At 45.4% G+C, this 22,061-nt stretch overlaps 1 non-coding gene and 2 pseudogenes across 1 annotated transcript; 2 read left to right on the top strand and 1 right to left on the bottom strand.

Annotated features, from left to right (window-relative positions):
• Positions 1-10,656: 10,656 nt before the first annotated feature.
• LOC125515957 lies at positions 10,657-13,904 on the top strand (annotated as a pseudogene).
• A 1,105-nt stretch (positions 13,905-15,009) lies between these two features.
• On the bottom strand, positions 15,010-15,205 carry LOC125517844. The gene has a single exon (XR_007287844.1). It is a non-coding gene; the product is annotated as a U2 spliceosomal RNA (small nuclear RNA).
• A 4,629-nt stretch (positions 15,206-19,834) lies between these two features.
• LOC125516610 lies at positions 19,835-21,792 on the top strand (annotated as a pseudogene).
• Positions 21,793-22,061: the final 269 nt, after the last annotated feature.

Here is a 22,061-nt window from a genome sequence, read left to right as displayed (position 1 = left end):
CTTCCCCTTGTACTATTCATCATCAGCCCAAGAGACAATCCACCACCACCACACTGGAGTAGGGTATTACACCACAACGGTGGCCCAAACCAGTATAAATCTTGTGTCTTTGTCTTGTGAGTTCGTCGAGTTCATCCGCGAGATCTTAGCGAGCTAGGGCATGGATCGATAAGGAGAAAACCTTCACGCGCACCCCAGTGTTCGAACCTCGAGGGTTTTGCCGGAACCCATGATCCGACAATAGCAACGAGAGGGGAGAGTTTGTCCACGTACCTCATAGACCGAATGCGGAAGCGTTAGCACAACGCGGTTGATGTAGTCGTACGTCTTCATGATCCGACCGATCCAAGTATCGAACGCATGGCACCTCCGAGTTCTGCACACGTTCAATGCAATGACGTCCTGCGAGCTCCGATCCAGCAAAGCTTCACAGGAGAGTTTCGTCAGCACGACGGCGTGGTGACGGTGATGATGATGCTACCGACGCAGGGCTTCGCCTAAGCACCGCTACGATATGATCGAGGTGGATTATGGTGGAGGGGGGCACCACACACGGCTAAGAGATCAATGATCAATTGTATTGTCTATGGGGTGCCCCCTGCCCCCGTATATAAAGGAGCAAGGGGAGGAGGCGGCCGGCCAGGGAGAGGGGGAGTCCTACTCCCACTAGGAGTAGGACTCCTCCCTTTCCTAGTAGGAGTAGGAGAGGGGGAAGGAAAGGGAGAGGAGGAGAAGGAAAGAGGGGGCCGGCCCCCCTTGCCCTAAACCAATTCGGTTTGGGCCTTGGGGGGCGCGCCCCACACTTCCCTTGCTGCCCTCTATTTCCACTAAGGCCCATGTAGGCCCATTAAGCCCCCCGGGGGTTCCGGTAACCCCCCGGTACTCCGGTATATGTCTGAAACCTTCCGGTGTCCGAACATAGTCATCCAATATATCGATCTTTACGCCTCGACCATTTCGGGACTCCTCGTCATGTCCGTGATCATATCAGGGACTCCAAACTACCTTCGGTACATCAAAACACAAAAACTCATAATACCGATCGTCACCGAACTTTAAGCGTGCGGACCCTATGGGTTCGAGAACTATGTAGACATGACCGAGACACGTATCCAGTCAATAACCAATAGCGGAATCTGGATGCTCATATTGGCTCCCACATATTCTACGAAGATCTTTATCGATCAAACCGCATAACAACATACGTTGTTCCCTTTGTCATTGGTATGTTACTTGCCCGAGATTCGATTGTCGGTATCTCAATACCTAGTTCAATCTCGTTACCGGCAAGTCACTTTACTCGTTTCGTAATACATCACCCTGCAACTAACTCATTAGTTACAATGCTTGCAAGGCTTATAGTGATGTGCATTACCGAGTGGGCCCAGAGATACCTCTCCGACAATCGGAGTGACAAATCCTAATCTCGAAATACGCCAACTCAACAAGTACCTTGGGAGACACCTGTAGAGCACCTTTATAATCACCCAGTTATGTTGTGACGTTTGGTAGCACACAAAGTGTTCCTCCGGTGAACGGGAGTTGCATAATCTCATAGTCATAGGAACATGTATAAGTCATGAAGAAAGCAATAGCAACATACTAAATGATCAAGTGCTAAGCTAATGGAATGGGTCAAGTCAATCACATCATTCTCCTAATGATGTGATCCCGTTAATCAAATGATAACTCATGTCTATGGCTAGGAAACATAACCATCTTTGATCAACGAGCTAGTCAAGTAGAGGCATACTAGTGACACTCTGTTTGTCTACGTATTCACACATGTATCATGTTTCTGGTTAATATAATTCTAGCATGAATGATAAACATTTATCATGATATAAGGAAATAAATAATAACTTTATTATTGCATCTAGGGTATATTTCCTTCAGTTATGACAACGCAAATGATGTAGTCATACGTCTTCACGATCGACTGATCCTAGTACCGAAAGTACGGCACCTCCATGATCTGCACACGTTCAGCTCGGTGACGTCCCACGAACTCTCGATCCAGCTGAGTGGCGAGGGAGAGCTTCGTTAGCACGACGGTGTGATGACAGTGATGATGATGCTACCATCGCAGGGCTTCGCCTAAGCACTACGATGATATGACCGAGGTGGATTATGGTGGAGGGGGGCACCGCACACGGCTAAGGGATCATTGATCAACTTGTGTGTCTATGGGGTGCCCCTGGCCACGTATATAAAGGATGGAGGGAGGAGGAGGCTGGCCCTCATAGGGCGCGCCCAAAGTGTGGAGTCCTACTAGGACTCCCTAGTCCTAGTAGGATTCCACCTCCCACATGGAGTAGGAAAAAGGGAAGGGAGAAGGAGAAGGAAGGGGGCGCCCCCTTTCCCTAGTCCAATTCGGACTAGTCCAGGCGTGGCCACCCTTGAGGCCTTTCTCTCCTTTCCTGTATGGCCCATTAAGGCCCAATACGAATTCCCATAACTCTCCAGTACTCCGAAAAATACCCGAATCACTCGAAACCTTTCCGATGTCCGAATATAGCCTTCCAATATATCGATCTTTATGTCTCGACCATTTCAAGACCCCTCTTCATGTCCCCAATCTCATCCAGGACTCCGAACAAACTTCGGTCATCAAATCACATAACTCATAATACAAATCGTCATAGAACGTTAAGCGTGCGGTCCCTACGGGTTCGAGAACTATGTAGACATGACCGAGACTCATCTCCAGTCAATAACCAATAACGGAACCTCGATGCTCATATTGGTTCCTACATATTATACGAAGAGCTTTATCGGTCAAATCGCATAACGATATACGTTGTTCCCTTTGTCATCGGTAGGTTACTTGCCCGAGATTCGATCATCGGTATCTCAATACCTAGTTCAATCTCATTACCAGCAAGTCTCTTTACTCGTTTTGTAATGCATCATCCCGTAACTAACTCATTAGTCACATTGCTTGCAAGGCTTATAGTGATGTGCCTTACCGAGAGGGCCCAGAGATACCTCTCCGATACTCGGAGTGACAAATCCTAATCTTGATCTATGCCAACTCAACAAACACCATCGGAGACACCTGTAGAGCATCTTTATAATCACCCAGTCACGTTGTGACGTTTGATAGCACATAAGGTGTTCCTCTGGTATTCGGGAGTTGCATAATCTCATAGTTTGAGAAACATGTATAAGTCATGAACAAAGCATTAGCAATGAAACTGTAACGATCATCATGCTAAGCTAACAGATGGGTCAAGTCAATCACATCATTATCTAATGATGTGATCCCGCTTATCAAATGACAACTCTTTGTCCATGGCTAGGAAACTTAACCATCTTTGATTAACGAGCTAGTCAAGTAGAGGCATACTGGTGACACTCTGTTTGTTTATGTATTCACACATGTACTAAGTTTCCGGTTAATACAATTCTACCATGAATAATAAAAACTTATCATGATATAAGGAAATATAAATAACAACTTTATTATTGCCTCTAGGGCATATTTCCTTCAGTCTCCCACTTGCACTAGAGTCAATAATCTAGTTCACATCGTCATGTGATTTAACACGAATAGTTCACATCTTTATGTGATTAGTTCACATCTCCATGTGACTAACACCCAAAGGGTTTACTAGAGTATATAATCTAGTTCGCTATGTGATTAACACCCAAAGAGTGATCATGTTTTGCTTGTAAGAGAAATTTAGTCAACAGGTCTGCCACATTCAGAGCCGTATGTATTTTGCAAATTTTCTATGTCTACAATGCTTTGCATGGAGCTACTCTAGCTAATTGCTCCCACTTTTAATATGTATCTAGATCGAGACTTAGAGTCATCCAGATCGGTGTCAAAGCTTGCATCGACGTAACTCTTTACGACGAACTCTTTGTCACCTCCATAACCGAGAAACATTTCCTTATTCCACTAAGGATATTTTTGACCGCTGTCCAGTGATCGACTCCTGGATCGCTATTGTACCCTCTTGCCAATCTTATGGTAAGGTACACAATAGGTCTGGTACACAACATAGCATATTTTATAGAACCTATGACTGAGGCATATGGAATGACTTTTCATTCTCTTTCTATTTTCTGTCATGGTCGGGTTTTGAGTCTTTACTCAACTTCACACCTTGCAAAAAAGGCAAGAACTCCTTATTTGACTGTTCTATTTTGAACTACTTCAAAATCTTGTCAAGGTATATACTCATTGAAAATATATCAAGCGTCTTGATCTATCTCTATAGATCTTGATGCTGAATATGTAAGTAGCTTCATCGAGGTCTTTCTTTGAAAAACTCCTTTCAAACACCCCTTTATGCTTTCCAGAAAATTCTATATTATTTTAGATCAACAATATGTCATTCACATATACTTATCAGAAATGTTGTAGTGCTCCCACTCACTTTCTTGTAAATACAGGCTTCACCGCAAGTCTGTATAAAACCATATGCTTTGATCACTTTATCAAAGCATATATTCCAACTCCGAGATGCTTGCACCAGTCCATAGATGGATCGCTAGAGCTTGCTCACTTTGTTAGCACCTTTAGGATTGACAAAACCTTCTGGTTGCATCATATACAACTCTTCTTTAAGAAATCCATTAAGGAATGCAGTTTTGACATCCATTTGCCAGATTTCATAAAATGCGGCAACTGCTAACATGATTCGGACAGACTTTCAAGCATCAATACGAGTGAGAAAATTTCATCGTAGTCAACACCTTGATCTTGTTGAAAACATTTTGGGACAATTCGAGCTTTGTAGATAGTAACACTACTATCATCGTTCGTCTTCCTCTTGAAGATCCATTTATTCTCAATGACTCACCGATCATCGGGCAAGTCAATCAAAGTCCATACTTTGTTCTCATACATGGATCCCATCTCAGATTTCATGGCCTCAAGCCATTTTGCAGAATCTGGGATCATCATCGCTTCCTCATAGTTTGTAGGTTCGTTATGGTCTAGTAACATGACTTCCAAAACAGGATTACCGTACCACTCTGGTGCGGACCGTACTCTGGTTGACCTACGAGTTTCAGTAGTAACTTGATCTGAAGTTTCATGATCATCATCATTAGCTTCCTCACTAATTGGTGTAGAAATCACTGGAAATGATTTATGTGATGAACTACTTTCCAATTCGGGAGAAGGTACAATTACCTCATCAAGTTCTACTTTCCTCCCACTCACTTCTTTCGAGAGAAACTCCTTCTCTAGAAAGGATCCATTCTTAGCAACAAAATATCTTGCCTTCGGATCTGTGATAGAAGGTGTACCCAACAATTTATTTTGGGTATCCTATGAAGACACACTACTCCGATTTGGGTTCGAGCTTATCAGTTTGAAAGTTTTTCACATAAGCATCGAAACCCCAAACTTTAAGAAATGACAGTTTTGGTTTCTTGCCAAACCATAGTTCATACGGTGTCATCTCAACGGATTTAGATGGTGCCCTATTTAACGTGAATGCAACTGTCTCTAATGCATAACCCCAAAACAATAGTGGTAAATCGGTAAGAGACATCATAGATCACACAATATCCAATAAAGTACAATTACAATGTTCGGACACACCATTATGCTATGGTGTTCGAGGTGGCGTGAGTTGCAAAACTATTCCACATTGTTTCAAATGAAGACCAAACTCGTAACTCAAATATTCGCCTCCGCGATCAGATCGTAGAAACTTTATTTTCTTGTTACGATGATTTTCCACTTCACTCTGAAATTCTTTGAACTTTTCAAGTGTTTCAGACTTATGTTTCATTAAGTAGATATACCCATATATGCTCAAATCATCTGTGAAGGTCAGAAAATAACGATACCCACCCCGAGCCTCAACACTTATGGATCGCATACATCAGTATGTATTATTTCCAATAAGTCAGTTGCTCGCTCCATTGTTTCGGAGAACACAGTCTTAGTCATCTTGCCCATGAGGCATGGTTCGCAATCATCAAGTGATTCCAAAAGTCCATCAGCATGGAGTTTCTTTATGCGCTTTACACCAATATGACCTAAACGGCAGTGCCACAAATAGGTTGCACTATCATTATTAAGTTTGCATCTTTTGGCTTCAATATTATGAATATGTGTATCACTACGATCGAGATTCAATAAACCATTCACCTTGGGTGTATGACCACAAAAGGTTTTATTCATGTAAATAGAATAACAATTATTCTTTGACTTAAATGAATAATCGTATTGCAATAAACATGATCCAATCATATTATGCTCAACGCAAACACCAAATAACATTTATTTTAGGTTCAACACTAATCCCGAAGGTAAAGGGAGTGTGCGATGATGATCTTATCAACCTTGGAATCATTTCCAACACACATCGTCACCTCGTCCTCAACTAGTCTTTGTTTATTTTGCAACTCCCATTTCGAGTTACTACTCTTAGCAACGGAACTAGTATCAAATACTGAGGGGTTTGCTATAAACACTAGTAAAGTACACATCAATAACATGTATATCAAATATACCTTTGTTCACTTTTCCATCCTTCTTATCCGCCAAGTATCTAGGGCAGTTCCACTTCCAGTGATCATTTCCTTTGTAGTAGAAGCACTCAGTTTCAGGCTTTGGTCTAGCTTTGGGCTTCGTCATGGGAGTGGAAACTTGCTTGCCATTCTTCTTGAAGTTCCCTTGCTTTCCCTTGCCCTTTTACTTGAAACTAGTGGTCTTGTCAACCATCAACACTTGATGCTTTTTCTTGATTTCTACCTTCGCCGATTTCAGCATCGCGAAGAGCTTTGGGAATCGTTTCTGTTATCCCTTGAATATTATAGTTCATCACAAAGTTCTAGTAACCTGGTGATAGTGACTAGAGAACTCTGTCAATCACTATCTTATCGGGAAGATTAACTCCCACTTGATTCAAGTGATTGTAGTACTCAGACATTCTGAGCACATGCTCACTCGTTGAGCTATTCTCCTCCATCTTGTAGGCAAAGTACTGTCAAAGGTCTCATACCTCTTGACACGGGCATGAGTATGAGATACAAATTTCAACTCTTGGAACATCTTATATGCTCTGTGGCGTTCAAAACATTCCTGAAGTCCAGGTTCTAAGCCGTAAAGCATGGTGCACTAAACTATCAAGTAGTCATCATACCGAGCTTGTCAAATGTTCATAACGTCTGCATCTGCTCCTACAATAGGCCTGTCACCTAGCGGTGCATCAAGGACATAATTCTTCTGTGCAGTAATGAGGATAATCCTCATATCACGAACCTAGTCTGCATCATTGCTACTATCATCTTTCAACATAGTTTTTCTCTAGGAACATATCAAAAATAAACAGGGAGCTACATCGCGAGCTATTGATCTACTTGATAGTTTAGTGCACACGCAAGATCATGGTGATGCATAGCAATGAGAGGGGAGAGTGTTGTCCACGTACCCTCGTAGACCGTAAGCAGAAGCGTTATGACAACGCGGTTGATGTAGTTGTACGTCTTCACGATCGACCTATCCTAGTACCAAAAGTACGACACCTCCGCGATCTGCACACATTCAGCTCGGTGACGTCCCACGAACTCTCGATCCAGCTGAGTGTCGAGGGAGAGCTTCGTCAGCACCATGGCGTGATGACGGTGATGATGATGCTACCGTCGCAGGGCTTCGGCTAAGCACTACGATGATATGACCGAGGTGGATTATGGTGGAGGGAGGCACCGCACACGGCTAAAGGATCAATGATCAACTTGTGTGTCTATGGGATGCCCCCTGGCCACATATATAAAGGATGGAGGGAGGAGGAGGCCGGCCCTCATAGGGCGCGCCCAAAGTGTGGAGTCCTACTAGGACTCCCTAGTCCTAGTAGGATTCCACCTCCCACATGGAATAGGAAAAAGGGAAGGGAGAAGGAGAAGGAAGGAAGGAAGGGGGCGCTCCCTTTCCCTAGTCCAATTCGGACCAGTCCAGGCACGACCACCCTTGAGGCCTTTCTCTCCTTTCCCGTATGGCCCATTAAGGCCCAATACGAATTCCCGTAACTCTCCGGTACTCCGAAAAATACCCGAATCACTCGGAACCTTTCCAATGTCCGAATACAGCCTTCCAATATATCGATCTTTACGTCTCGACCATTTCAAGACTCCTCGTCATGTCCCCAATCTCATCCGGGACTCCGAACAAAATTCGGTCATCAAATCACATAACTCATAATACAAATCGTCATAGAACGTTAAGCGCGCGGACCCTACAGGTTCGAGAACTATGTAGACATGACCGAGACTCATCTCCAGTCAATAACCAATAGAGGAACCTGGATGCTCATATTGGTTCCTACATATTATACGAAGATCTTTATCGGTCAAACCGCATAACGATATACGTTGTTCCCTTTGTCATCGGTATGTTACTTGCCCGAGATTCGATAGTCGGTATCTCAATACCTAGTTCAATCTCGTTACCGACAAGTCTCTTTACTCGTTCTGTAATGCATCATCCCGTAACTAACTCATTAGTCACATTGCTTGCAAGGCTTATAGTGATGTGCATTACCGAGAGGGCCCAGAGATACCTCTCCGATACTCGGAGTGACAAATCCTAATCTTGATCTATGCCAACTCAACAAACACCATCGGAGACACCTGTAGAGCATCTTTATAATCACCCAGTTACGTTGTGACGTTTGATAGCGCACAAGGTGTTCCTCCGGTATTCGGGAGTTGCATACTCTCATAGTCCGAGGAACATGTATAAGTCATGAAGAGAGCATTAGCAATGAAACTGTAACGATCATCATGCTAAGCTAACGGATGGGTCAAGTCAATCACATCATTCTCTAATGATGTGATCCTGCTTATCAAATGACAACTCTTTGTCCATGGCTAGGAAACTTAACAATCTTTGATTAACGAGCTAGTCAAGTAGAGCATACTACTGACACTCTGTTTGTTTATGTATTCACACATGTACTAAGTTTCCGGTTAATACAATTCTACCATGAATAATAAACATTTATCATGATATAAGAAAATATAATAACAACTTTATTATTGCCTCTAGGACATATTTTCTTCACTTATTGGTCCCGGTTGGTGCTACCAACCGGGACAAAAGGTCCCCTGCTTGGGCAAGGCCCATTTGCCACGTGGAGCCCCATTTGTCCCAGTTCGTAGGCGAACCGGGACTAAAGGTTTTGGGCTTTAGTACCGATCCTTTAGTCCCGGTTCCTCAACCGGGACAAATGGGCCTTATGAACCGGGATAAATGAGACTTTTTCTACTAGTGAGGGCAGAGGCCCGACGAGGAAGTGGTGAATCTTCACCGTCTCCGTCGTTAATTTCTAGTTATTTATGTCTCAAGTTAGAACCTGACCATTGTATGTGGATTATGTGAACTTTGAGAGATTCGTCTCTGATCTTTTGGTGACCAGAATGTACATGTCTATGTCCGTTTCATAATCTGTCTAATGATCTACGTAATTTACGTTCACGTCGCATGAGTAGTATGAATATAGAGTATGGGATATAAGGAGTGTGGATGTGAAGGACTCAAATTAACGAGTGCTTGGTCAGTGCTCGCGGATGCACCCGAGTGCTTTTGAGGGGCCGAATTTGATGACCTTGGTTGTAGCCTTGTAGGTGCTTTTATCTATACCTAATAATAAAGGGGCTATTATTTCTGGCGGTACGTCATGAAAATTACCTCTAAAGAATATTACCCATCAATGCCACATATAAGTGATAAAAAAAGTTTCACATAGAGGAATCCTCCGCCTGGGCTGGCCCATGCAGTAGGGACCTCCTATACTACGCTTTGCGCGCTGCGAGACGAAGCAGCGCGCCCGTTTGGGACGACCCATGTCTGGACGACCTCTTTTTCAAATTTCGTTTTTATTTTTTATTTTCTCTTCCTTTTAATTTTTTTCCACTTTAAATAATTTGGTACTTAAAAAAGTTCCAAATTTTTTTTAAAATGAGAATTTTGAAACAAAATGTTTAATAAATCATAAAATGTTTGTGGATTCAAGAAATGTTCATGATTTTATAAAGAAATGTTTGCTTATCAAGAAAATCGACATTCTGAAAACAAATATTCGGGGAATAAAAAATGTTTATGATTTTTTAGAAAGTTTGTGTATTAATTTTTTTAATGAAGTCGAACAAAATTTCACCAATTCAAAAAAAGTTCATGAATGGAAAAATATCCTGGAAATTAAAAAAATTGTTCATGGCTTACAAAATAATTTATTCATTCAAAAAATGTTCCCTAATTCTAAAAATGATCATGCATTTCAAAAAATATTTGTTAAATAAAAAATGTCATGAATTTGAAAAATTGTTCCACCAATTCCCATAAAAATGTCCGCTGTTCTAAATGTTTGATGATTCAAGAAAATTGTTTACAAAAATGTTCACAATTTCTAAAAGAATATTTTCAAATAGTATAGAATGTTCATGAATTCAAAAAATGCTCTTGATTCTAGAAATGTTCGAAAATTTGTATAAGTGTTCATGAATTTAAAAAATGTTCACGATTTCAAATATGTTCACGAGTTTAAAATGATTCATGATTTCACGAAATTGAGAGTGATATTGTATCTCGATAATGTAGCAAAATTTGGTGATGTCCATTGAAGATTATAATTTTTTTTCTTCCATATACGGAATTACGCCCAAAATGCCACCGCGTCCTCCCAGAACGATAGGAAAAAATAGGGTAGCGCAGCTCGCCCTGTATTCCTCTCGTCCCTCTCCTCTGCAGTCTGCCTAGGTTTCACCGCCGCCCCCGGCCCCGCCTCCAGCCGCCTTTCTCCAAGCCGACGACATGGACGCCGGCGGTGCTGGGTAGACGCGCCCCTCCTCTGTCCCGCGCGACGGCCGCACATCAACCGCCACGTCGTCGGCTGCTGGAGCTCACTCCTCAGGCTGGCCGGGCTGAACCGCTGCGGCAAGAGCTGCTGCCTGCGGTGGATCAACTACTCCCGCCCCGACCTCAAGCGCGGCTGCTTCTCGCAGCAGGAGGAGGACCACATCGTCGCGCTCCACCGGATCCTCGGCAACAGGTCTGCACAACTGCATATTTACAGTCCAATGCGTTCAGTTACAAACTTACAATTGCAATTTTTCAGTCAACCTTGCGTACGATTTTGCAATGCGCGGAGATCGTTCGTGCAGAGCGAGTGAACTGAAAGATTTGGGACAACATGTATACTGATGCGTGTGTGCGTACAGGTGTCTTGAGACAGTAAATGCCTGTTAATTTTTTTTAGTGTATGAACAAGATTAGTGCTGCTATATGAGTGTATAAATATTTATTGCTATATGAGTGTATGAACAAATTTTGTGCTTGTATACGATGTTCTGCCATGAAGGAAGAATAGATAGTGTGCGTCTGACCTTGTTTAATTTCTGCAATTCTTGTATTTGTTGCTATATGAGTGTGGGTCTGACCATGAACAAGATTAGTACTGCCATGAGACTATGAATTGCCATGGTTATGTAGGACTCATGATGTACTGCCATGAGTGTATGAACAGATTACATGGGCATTACAGACTTTTCATAGGGTATATCAGAATTAAACTGGAGGGATAGGAACCGGAAGGAGCTAGCTGGCTTATTCTGAGGAACTTATTTCCACAGGAGATTATCTGAGGCTTATTTTACATGAGCTTATGCATAAACCATACCTCAAAAGAATTGGCCCTTATTGTGTTAGCGAAATCGTATAGGTTATGGATGGATAATGTTTTTGTTTGTGATGCAAAATCTGATAGGTTCTAGATTTTGTTTTCCGTTGCGTTCTGCTTGTAGTCATATGTGAGCGAAAACAAATTGATTATTTACCGGTGTTTGTGTTGTCGAGAGATGTTGGCTGAATCTGTTGTCAGAATCTGATTGTGATTGCGCTTCTTTTGGCTCACAACCTGCAACCGTTTGCAGTCCTAGCTATAGTGCCGCATAAACTCCAACAACCGTTTGGATAATATTTTTGTTCTTCTTATAGTCGTATCTGGGCAAAATTGGATTGATTATTTACTGGTGTCTGTGTTGTCGAGAGATGCTGGCTGACTGTTGTCAAAATCTGACCGTGGATGTGCTGGTGCTGTTGTGCTTCTTTTGGCTCACAACCTTCAACAGTTTGCAGTCCTAAACATCGCAAAGGGTATGACGAACTTATCAATTTTCAGATCATCCGAAGTGTGTCAAAGTGCGTTGACTTAACGGTAGTGCCGTACATGGCAAAAATAGAAGAAAACAAATGATGGGTGGCATTTTCATAAATAGCACTAAAGCAATGTCATTGAGCAAGTTTGAGTTCTGACTAGTAGCATTGTAATAATATTTCTACTTGTTAGAACTCAGCTGACAAGTCTTATTCCTTCCCAGGGGGAAACGGGATGACAAGTGTTGGAGCAAGCATAGCCACCAACCAACACCGTTGCAGTGGGCGCGGCACTCAACAAGCCTATGTCCTGTGCTGGGAGTCGCTGAATGCTGATTTGCTGAGGCTGATCGCTGACCGGGTACTCTCTAGCGACCTGCTGCACTACGTCTGGTTCCGTGCAGTGTGCAAGCAGTGGCGTGCCAACACTCTTAGCCCGCGCGGCTGCGGCATGGTAGACCCGCACTTTCACCCACGGCAATGGATGATGTTTCCGGAGGGCAACGGGCTTCACCCCGGCCACCCTGCATTGGGCGGCTACATCTGCTTCCTCAACATCTACACCGGCATCTTCATCCGCGTGCACCTCCCGTGCTTCGAGGACCACTCCGTGCTTGACTGCCCTGACGGCCTCCTTCTCCTGCAGCGCAAGAAGGATGCTGTTATCTGCCTCCTCCACCTCCCCTTGCCTCCCTCTGCTTGTACATGAGTAAGTTTGGGATCTTTCTGAATGGCCCTTATGATCTTCGACTACGGATGGTCCACGCGGCTGTCTCCGTCCATGTGGGTGGCAGTATTACCATCATGGTCGCGCTCAGCCACGCCGAGCGCATGGCGTACGTATCCACCGGTGACAAGCACTGGACTCACACAAGCTGGATGATGACTGGCATGATGACAGCACTGCCATTCCGTGGCAGCCTCTACACTGTGAGGATCTCGAAAAACAAACCCTCACACATCATGCGCGTCAATCCACCAGATAGCTCCAGTTCCTCCTCGTGGCCGTCTACACCGCCACAAATGATCGCCACATGTCCAGCTAATCAGATGGCTAAGGCTTACCTGGTGGAGTGCAATTCTGAACTTCTTCTGGTCGGCTATACTGACAGACACTCCCAGCTTGTGGTTATCCGGCTTGCTGACCTCATGCTCGGAATCCCCGCCACACCATTGACAAGCATCGGCGACCATGCCCTCTTCATTGGCACTTGGAGCATGGCCGTCAACTCCAGAAACCTACCATTCGTTCAGGGGAACTCCATCACCGTCCTCAACCCAACTAACAGCGGCCGACTGCGGCATTATGATCTGGGCAGAGGTACCTGGTCGCCGCTGTGCGATGGAAACTTCGTCAGTGCCAGCGGCCCCATACCAAGGCCATACAGTCTTGTCCACCACATTGTCAGTTGTTGCCAGCGTCTTTACTGGATCAGTGGAGACACCTGGACCCGCCACCATGATTCTGAACCTCGTTGGCATATAGTTGCTTTAGCACATGAAAGAGTTTGCACAGTCTGCACTGACCAGTTGAAGGCTATTCATCTTTCCAAGATCTACGTTTGAATGTCTCTGCTTTGCAGGTTATCAAACTGCTTCCTGTGGTTTAGGATGTACTGTATTTTGGCTGTGTGTTTGCCTCTACACTTTGTCTACTTTTGTTAAGACATTTGAGTCTGACTCGGATGAATTTGGAAATATGCTGGGCGGCCTTTATCATTCTGCCGTTCAGCTGGGAAATACTGCACACTGTGGTACTCTGAATTTAACTCTTGAATCTTGATGACGCTGAATTGCATATTTTTGTCACGCTAGGTGCTCTAAACTGCGTACGTAGAGTTCTACTCCCTCCGTTCCAAATTACTCGTCGTTGCAGAAATGGATGTATGTAGAACTAAAATACATCTAGATACATCCATACCTGCGACAAGTAATTCGGAACGGAGGGAATATATTTGACGCTGAATTTAACTGTTCAAGTAAGAACTTAACTCTGGAACATCACCGAAGGGCCTCCCTTGGAATAAGCTTCTTGTTTCCACGCTAGTTTCACAAGAAAAATATGCTGCCACTTGCTTCATGTACCTTTGCAATTTCAGATCGCCTTGTGATGCTAAGCAGTGCAAGGAATTGGACAATAAATTGTAAAATACATTCTTGACTTCGTGGTGCAGTGCTACTCTATTGCATTAAATAGACAGACAACTATCAGTTGCTAATATTCAAAAGCACGAAAATCTGACACATTAATAGGCAAATTTATGAGTGAAGTGCATCATAGGTCCTCGAACTATTTCAGAGGTGTCACGTAGGTACTCGAAGTATGAAAATCGTCATCCATGTCCTCAAAGTGCAATATGTGTGTCATCCCGGTCCTCAAACTATTTCAAAGGTGTCATGTAGGTCCTTGAACTATTTCGGAGGTGTCACATATATACACACTTATTACAGTTCAAGGATTTTTGAGGACCTAGATGACACTTTTCATAGTTTGCGGACCTACATGACACCTTCGAAATAGTTCGAGGACCTAGGATGCACTTCACTCAAAATTTATTCTAGATAATGCTGGAAAGCGAACACAGGATTGAATCATTCTTGTCTTCTGCTTGATGATGCACCAAGCAAGAAAAGAAACAGTTCATGTGAGTATAAACAAATCCAACTGATTCAAATAACAAAGCATCGGGTCCATTAAGCTTTTATTGCCCAACGAATGCTCCAGGAGGTGGAAGCCAAGCGAAGAAGGCACAACAATCAAAAATTAAAATTAAACACTAAAAAATAGTGAGTACAATGAGTCATGTGCATGTCACAAGCACCAGCACTGTTATCATGATTAAAAATTATTCTTTTCAAAAGAATAAGAATTGTTTAATTCGTATTGGTTGGGGTGCGTCTTCCTTGGGATGTAGTGCAACGCCCAAGCGACACGTGAGGGCCTTAATGGCAAGCCACTATGGAGAACCTTTCCCACAAAAAATAAATTTAATATCGTTGTGGGCACATGGCTCACATATCAGATATTAAACTGATAAGAACAAATACTACACTTGATCTTAGCCAAAAGACCGAGAAAGGTATGCTTCAAAACATTAGCCTGGGTCTACTTTTATAACATCTTCAGCCGTTGTGCTTCCTTTGGCTAGCGAGGTGGTACTAAACGTCTTATTTTCTTTTTTGAGAAATACTCCCTCCGGTCATTTTTACTCTGCATATAAGATTTATCAGAAGTCAAACTTCATAAAGTTTGATCAACTTTGTAGCAAAAAACACCAACATTAACAATATGAAATCAGTATCCTTAGATGCAACATGAATTTAATTTTCATATTGTATAACTTTAATATGGTAGATGTTGACGTTTTTTAATATAATAGCAAAAAGGCCCGTGCGTTGCAACGGAAAAAAATCATCTCATATCTCTAGCTAGGTTAGTTGGACAAACTGTGCGTGGTCAGTTGGCAGGTTATGTGATCGAACCCTCCCGTCGGCTATTTTTTTTTTGCCAGCTCTCCGGACCTGGGCTATAGTGCGTCCTCAGATGGGCTTCCTCCGTTGGGCCAAACGGGTGGCAAATAACGAAACCATGCAAATAGCTTACGTGAAATTAATTGAAGCGGGATGAAACGAAGCGGGACGAAACCAAGAATATCACCTCTTTTTAATAGTAGGTAAATATAAATAGAAATATGGTCAAAGTTTAGGATGCTTGACTTCAGATAATTTTTATATGCGAAATAAAAAGGACAGGAGGTACTGGAGGGAGTACCTGTCTCTCGTGTTCCCTGCTGTTTCAACCGTAGCAGCCCAGAGATGCCTGGAAGGCCCAACAGCGTGGATTCTTAATTCTCACACTCATGGCCCAATAACTTGGAAAACTGATAAAAGCAAAGGCTTCGTCATTCTTGTACATGACGTACATCAGAAGATTGCACATAACAGAACATCTCCTCTCTTCTTCTTTTTGAACTGAAACATGTTCGTAGCCCTTGCTTTTGTGAAGCTCATCTCCTTTCTTGTGGGTCTGATGTGCGGCATACAAACTGCATAAATACTGCAGCGTCTATTTATCGCATTAAGCGACCGCTGCGGGTATTGGTTCATGCTATCATGTTCGATTGATCAAGTGGTTTTTAGTCCAGAGCAATACATCGCAAAAATTAAGTGTGTGTAAGTGGGGGCGGGAAGTCCTTCGTCTCCGCTGAGGGGTTATTCGTCTGGTGTGAGGGAAGCAACAATCACATGAGGAGGTTCAAGGCGCCAGAGGCAGATCTGATGCTGATTAGCAAGTGGTGCATTAGTGGTTCCTGCCGGCTTCTAGCACCATGACAACGACTCCAGTGGTGTGGTGGATGCCACAGTGTGACCCACACCGATGTGGAGTGGCGGGGGCCAATCCTGCTCTGAGATATGGGCATCCATCTGGCGGCCCTGGCGGTGGTCTAAGGCGAGAAGATGCACCACCAATCTACTAGTGCTTTTTGGCCCTTGTGTGAAGTGCCGGCCGAAGTGACCATTGATGTGACGCTCCCGATTTGACCGTACACTAATCATGCACGCAAATGTGTACGATCAAGATCAAGAACTCACGGGAAGATATCACAACACAACTCTACAAATAAAATAAGTCATACAAACATCATCTTACAAGCCAGGGGCCTTGAAGGCTCGAATACAAGAGCTCGATCATAGACGAGTCAGCGGAAGCAACAATATCTTAGTACAGACATAAGATAAACAAGTTTGCCTTAAGAAGGCTAGCACAAACTGGGATACAGATCGAAGGAGGCGCAGGCCTCCTGCCTGGGATCCTCCTAACTACTCCTGGTCGTCGTCAGCGGGCAGCACGTAGTAGTAGGCACCTCCGGTGTAGTAGGAGTCGTCGTCGAAGGTGGCGTCTGGCTCCTGGGCTCCAACATCTGGTTGCGACAATCAGGTAGAAGGGATAGGGGGAAAAGAGGGAGAAAGCAACCGTGAGTACTCATCCAAAGTACTCGCAAGCAAGGAGCTATACTACATATATATGCATTGGTATCAACTGGAATAAGGCTATTATATGTGGACCGAACTGCAGAAAGCCGGGATAAGGGGGGATAGCTAGTCCTTTCGAAGACTACGTTTCTGGCAGCCTCCGTCTTGCAGCATGTAGAAGCGAGTAGACTGAAGTCCTCCAAGTAGCATCGCATAGCATAATCCTACCCGGCGATCCTCTCCTCGTCGCCCTGTTAGAGAGCGATCACCGATTGTATCTGGCACTTGGAAGGGTGTGTTTTATTAAGTATCCAGTTCTAGTTGTCATAAGGTCAAGGTACAACTCCAAGTCGTCCTGTTACCGAAGATCACGGCTATTCGAATAGATTAACTTCCCTGCAGGGGTGCACCACATAACCCAACACGCTTGATCCCATTTGGCCGGACACACTTTCCTGGGTCATGCCCGACCTCGGAAGATCAACACGTCGCAGCCCTACCTAGGCACAACAGAGAGGTCAGCACGCCGGTCTAAATCCTATGGCGCAGGGGTCTGGGCCCATCGCCCTTTGCACACCTGCACGTTGCGAACGCGGCCGGAAGCAGAACTAGCCCCCTTAATACAAGAGCAGGCTTACGGTCCAATCCGGCGCGCGCCACTCAGTCGCTGACGTCACGAAGGTTTCGGCTGATACCACGACGTCGAGTGCCCATAACTGTCCCCGCGTAGATGGTTAGTGCGTATAGGCCAGTAGCCAGACTCAGATCAAATACCAAGATCTCGTTAAACGTGTTAAGTATCTGCGAACGCCGACCAGGGCCAGGCCCACCTCTCTCCTAGGTGGTCTCAACCTGCCCTGTCGCTCCTCCACAAAGTAACAGTCGGGGGCCGTCGGGAACCCAGGCCCACCTCTACCGGGATGGAGCCACCTGCCCCTTTAGCCCCCATCTCCGAACAGTATCATAAGTAATGTAACTGTGTAAAGTACATAGTATATGCCCGTGATCACCTCCCGAAGTGATCACGGCCCAGTAGTATAGCATGGCAGACGGACAAGAGTGTAGGGCCACTGATGGAACACTAGCATCCTATACTAAGCAGTAGGATAGCAGGTAATGGTAACAACAGTAGTAGCAAGGACAGGCTATGCATCAGGATAGGAATAACGGAAAGCAGTAACATGCTACACTACTCTAATGCAAGCAGTATAGAGAAGAGTAGGCGATATCTGGTGATCAAAGGGGGGGGCTTGGCTGGTTGCTCTGGCAAGAGAGAGGGGTCGTCAACACCGTAGTCGTACTGGGTAGCAGCGGCGTCGGTCTCGGTGTCTAGCGAGAGAAGAGGGGGGAGAAACAATAAATATTTAAGCAAACAGATGCATAGTGATGCATGACATGACAAGTATCGGTGCTAGGGGTGCCCTATCGCGGTATGAGGTGATACCGATGAAGGGGGAAACATCCGGGAAAGTATCCTCGGTGTTTCGCGTTTTCGGGTAGAGGAGCCGGAGGGGGGAAAATTGCGTGTTCGCTATGTTAGGGATGCGTGGCGGACGAACGGACTGCGAATCCGGATTCGTCTCGTCGTTCTGAGCAACTTTCATGTAGAAAGTATTTTCATCTAAGCTACGGTTTATTTATATTAATTTTTAAAAGATTTAAATCATTTTTAGGACTAATTTAAATATTTTAACTCAACATTATCCAAAATAGTAAAAGATGACGTCAGCATGACATCATGCTGACGTCAGCAGTCAACTGAGTAGTTGACTGGGTCAACTATGTGTGAGACCCTCATGTCATTGATTGATTAGTCTAATCAGGGGGTTAATTAAGTTAACTAGTAATCAGGTTAATCTAATCAAGATTAATTAATTTAATTAATCCTTTAATCAATTAATTAATTGCCATTTTAATTAATTTTAGTTATTATTTATTAATTCATTTTTTTAAAATTAATTTAATTAGTATTATTATTATTATTATTATTTTTCGTTCACAGGGGGTGGGCCCTGTTGTCTGTGGCACAGAGGCCTTGCGGGTCGGGCGCTGGGTGCGGGCGTGGTGCCCGTGCCCGAGGCCGAACGGGGCTGACCTCGGACGTGGCCCGCGGCATGGGCGCCGGCAGCCAGTGGGGGGGGGCGAGCTGCGGTGGACGGGGCGAGGCCAGGGACGGCGCGCGCGTGGTCTCGGCGAGGTGCGGGCGCGGCGGCCGTCTGCGGGGAAGGCGGGAGCAGCGCACGGGAGGGGGGGCTGCGGGCGATGCAGCAGCAGGCCGGCGACGGGGCGCCGTGACTCGAGGCGAGGTGAGCGACGGGCTGCGCGGGAGGAGGCGCCCGAGCGAGGATGGATGCAGGGGAGTGTGGGCAGCGGCGGCTATAGGCGCGGGCGCGCGCGTTGGTGAAGGGCACGGCCGAGTGCGGCAACGGGAGGCCGGGGCGCGACCTGGGGCGGGTGTCGGCGTGAGTGGAGCGCCGGCCATGGCGACTTCTAGAGCGGGATGGAACCGACGAGCACGGCGACTAGAGGATGCAGATCGAGGGGGAGGTAGAGGGGAAAGGCGCGCCAGCTCACATCGTTGACGGGGAGAGGCTCGGGGAGGCGCGGGATGCAGTGAAGCCGTCGGAACCGACGATGAACGGCGGCGGACGAAGATGACTGTGGCGGAGAAGACCGGTGATGGCGATGGCTATGTGGCGTGGTTGGAGAAGAGGTCGAGGACGGGGAGTCGAGGCAGCCATGGCGATGGCTGGCATCGGGAGGAAGCAGAGGCGCAGGAGGCAGGCCAGCAACGTCGCGGCCCGTCCCTCCAACGAGCAGAGGATGACGCGGGGCGGCGTCGGGCGGTTTCGGGTCCTCGCCCCGATCTCGATCCAGATCGGGGGAGACAACGAGCGAGCGGGAGGGGGGGGGAGCGAGTGGGGAACGTGGGCTAGGGTTCGGTTGGGGTGTGAGGGCATAAGGGAGGCGGGACGGGCCAGCTAGGTGGGCCTGGTAGCCTAGCTGGGCCGAACGGCCAGGGAGGGTCTTTCATCTCTTTTTGTTGTTTCTGTTTTTTATTCTTTTATGTATTTTATTTCTTTTCTGTTTTATTTTGTTCCTCATTGTATTTTAGTTTTGTGAAGTACAAAAATGATCCCTAAATTGGTAATAGGAATTATACCACTGCCACAATTAACTTGGCACCTAAATATATTAGTTTGTAATTGTTTATCATTTTAAAGCATTTAAATAATTGTTTTTGCTACTGTTTTAGTTTATTTAGTGCATTTAAGTATTTTATTAAGAGATGATTTCTTCACCAGCATTTATTATGGATTATTAGACACATTAGGAACAATTTAGTTTTGACTTTTGAAAACTTTAATTGTTTTGACTTTAATTCAAATTTGAATTTGGTTCGGTTCCGAGCTAACACGAGATTATCAACAATAATCAAGGTGACGTGGCATCATTACCAGAGGGTTACTGTAGCTTGATTACCCGGGTGTCACAATTGAACGATCCATCATCAAGATTCTGACTAGAACACCTCTTCACGCACAGAGGTGAAAACTCTCGTCCTGACCTTTATTGGTCTCATCTAGCAACGACAAGTTACGTCGTTAAGTAGTTCAAGACGTTGTCTAGTTGTTGTGATGATATTCATTGACCGATCTTGGCGACGAACTCCTCCCAACAGTAGCTCCTCCACCATCGCCATTTTTTAACCCGCCTTATGTAAAAGCCGGGCAGGTTGCGCTCCGCTGCTTCCTAGACTATGGCAATGCCATGGGCTTGGAGTTCGAGGATGATGCCTCATACTACCTCCGCCTCAACATCACCACCCCCGCCATCCACCTCGCTTCGCCGCTCTACATCAACACCACTCCAACCATCGCCTTGATGCCACTATCGTCGCCGCCCTGCTCCAGGCTGTTCTTGGCGGTGCTGCCGCTGACTTCTTCGTTGCCCAATGCTCTCCCCTTGTCTATCGCTTCCATGTGGCTTCTGCGCGTATAGCAGAGATCATCCTCGCACAATCCACACTTCGCTTCCGTGCTTACTCCTTCTCTTTTTTGAGAACTCTGCCTCCGATCTCACCTTCTCCTCCCCACACTGCCACATGCATGCCGTTGACTCACCTGCTCCAAATTCTAGAGGATCTGAGTCTTCACTTTGAAAGCGTAGCTTGGACACAATGTCGCTCGCTCGTCTCCCAGCATCCACCAAACCAACCGCATGGATGCCGCATGTATGCACGCGTCATTCAGTTCCCATTCGCCCTTGACGCCATCACGATGGGTCTCATCCTAGCTTGCCTATTCGGCGGCACGCACCACCAATTCAACGTCACGCATGACGGAGATTCCTGCTTCTCCTTCACAGTGGCCTCGCCTGTCGTTGCCGCGCTCATCACTTCTATGGGTGACTTTCATAAGCTGGGCATCCTGCTTCGCTTCCCTTGGCCCGTGCCTATGGGGCATGCTTCATGCTCACCACCGGGGACAGCCTTGCCGTCATCTAACGGGCGTACGTCATCCTCGCCGCCGGCAGCCGATCCTGCTCTGCTGCCACCTGCGTCCACAACTATTGTTCTCTCGAAGGAGCGTCGTCAACGGCCGGGTATAAGCTTTTTCTACCACATGCTTAATGTTCTTCGCTCTTGCCAGCTTACACCACATGCAAATTACGCCCATCACACGCATTTGTTTTAGGTCACCTTCCTACCTACTAAGGTTAGACCTAATGAACTATTAGTAGAATCTGCCCTAAACCACTGCTTTTCGGTCAAACAAGATTTTCTAGCAGTCAAAGTTCATGAGCATGTGTACAAGTCTGGCGTCCTCTCCCGATCAATTAAAATTCAAATCCTCAGCCTAGGGTCCATAGAATTTGAAGGATTTCGGATCTTCCTCTTTGACCAGCTCGAACAAGCCGTTTCTCACTGCAGTCGTTTTCTCCATCATTACACTAAGTTTGCTTA

This window comes from Triticum urartu, chromosome 6 (assembly GCF_003073215.2).
Source record: "Triticum urartu cultivar G1812 chromosome 6, Tu2.1, whole genome shotgun sequence".
NCBI classification, from domain to species: Eukaryota; Viridiplantae; Streptophyta; class Magnoliopsida; order Poales; family Poaceae; genus Triticum; species Triticum urartu.
Note: the sequence above shows the minus strand (reverse complement) of the source record. Positions and strands in the feature narration are given on the sequence as shown.